A 1,374-nucleotide genomic window follows, 5' to 3' on the forward strand; every position below is an offset into this window, starting at 1 on the left:
CAGTAAATTATTTTGAGCGGAGACGGTTTGGTCAGTCGGGATATTTTATATTGTTTATTATTTATTTTATCATGTAGGGTAATCAAGTGGAACTAATATTAAAATATTACAATTTTTTATTCGTTTCTATGGTGATAAACAAAGCGTTAGAAATTAAAATCCCATTTTTAGCGTTTTTTCATAATTTTTCGGTGGTTTTCCAGTGGCATTAAATAACTATTGAGAAAATCGATAAATGACCTCTTTAAAGTGCCATCTTGATACAATTTGCTAAAAGATAAGGTACTATATGTTGAAATCGAAACACTGCTTCTGGTAGAAATTTTGTATACAGGATATAAAAAGATAAAAAATAAAAATAATAAGCAACATTGTAAAACCAATAGCTTCCTCACTCCGCGCAGAATCTAAAATAAAATTGAATTTAAGTCGAACTGTTTTTGTTTTTTAGGTGGGACTCCGTTGATGCCAGTAGAATATTGTAAGAGTGAACAAGTGGGTAAAAAAATTATGAATAGTACATAAAAAATATCAATTTTTTAGTATATACTTATCATGTACATTAAATAAATGATGATGGTTAAATGTAAGAAAATTAGTACTTTATTAAATTCGACAATCCACCTTAATTTGTCGGTGGTTTTTCCCGTGGCATTAAATAAATATTTAGAAAATCAAAAAATGACCTCTTTAAAGCACCATCTTGATCCAATTTGCTAAAAGATAAGGTACTATATTATGTTGAAATCGAAGCACTGCTTCTGGTAGAAATTTTGTATACAGGATATAAAAAAATAAAAAATAAAAAAAAAACACCATTGTAAAACCAATAGCTTCCTCACTCCGCTGAGATTCTAAAATAAAAATGAATTTAAGTCAAACTGTTTTTGTTTTTTAGGAAAGACTCGAGAAAAGTGGGTACAAACATTATGAATAATACATAAAAAAATATAAATTTTTTATTATATACTTGTCATGTACATTAAATAAATGATGATGGTAAAATGTAAGAAAATTAGTACTTTATTAAATACGACGATTTTATATTGTGATGATTTATATAATTTATTATATATTTATTACTTATGTATAACAATACCCAAATTTTATTTGATATTCTAATAATATTGATTTATTTAATAAAGTATAAATATTTTTCTATAATAATATTATATTAAGAATTAATAAAGTCTCATCATCATTATATCGTATACCTGGTTTTCTTTTTAATAATTTGTGCACATAATGTTATTGGCGTACATAATTAACATATAAAACTAAATTTTATTAAGTTTATTCATTTTACATAATATCAGTTAATTTTGTACAATAACACCTATAGGCTTGGGGATGGAAAATACTTGGGAAAAAAAT

At 25.0% G+C, this 1,374-nt stretch overlaps 1 long non-coding RNA gene across 1 annotated transcript in view; it reads left to right on the forward strand.

Moving 5' to 3' along the window:
* LOC115033378 overlaps positions 1–1,006 on the forward strand; it is a 1,797-nt gene extending 791 nt beyond the window's left edge. The window contains exons 3-4 of the long non-coding RNA XR_003838705.1: positions 452–495; positions 899–1,006. This is a non-coding gene — a long non-coding RNA (uncharacterized LOC115033378). The remainder of the gene's footprint in view (positions 1–451; positions 496–898) is intronic.
* Positions 1,007–1,374: the final 368 nt, after the last annotated feature.

The sequence above is a fragment of the Acyrthosiphon pisum genome, chromosome X, assembly GCF_005508785.2.
Source record: "Acyrthosiphon pisum isolate AL4f chromosome X, pea_aphid_22Mar2018_4r6ur, whole genome shotgun sequence".
NCBI classification, from domain to species: domain Eukaryota; kingdom Metazoa; phylum Arthropoda; class Insecta; order Hemiptera; family Aphididae; genus Acyrthosiphon; species Acyrthosiphon pisum.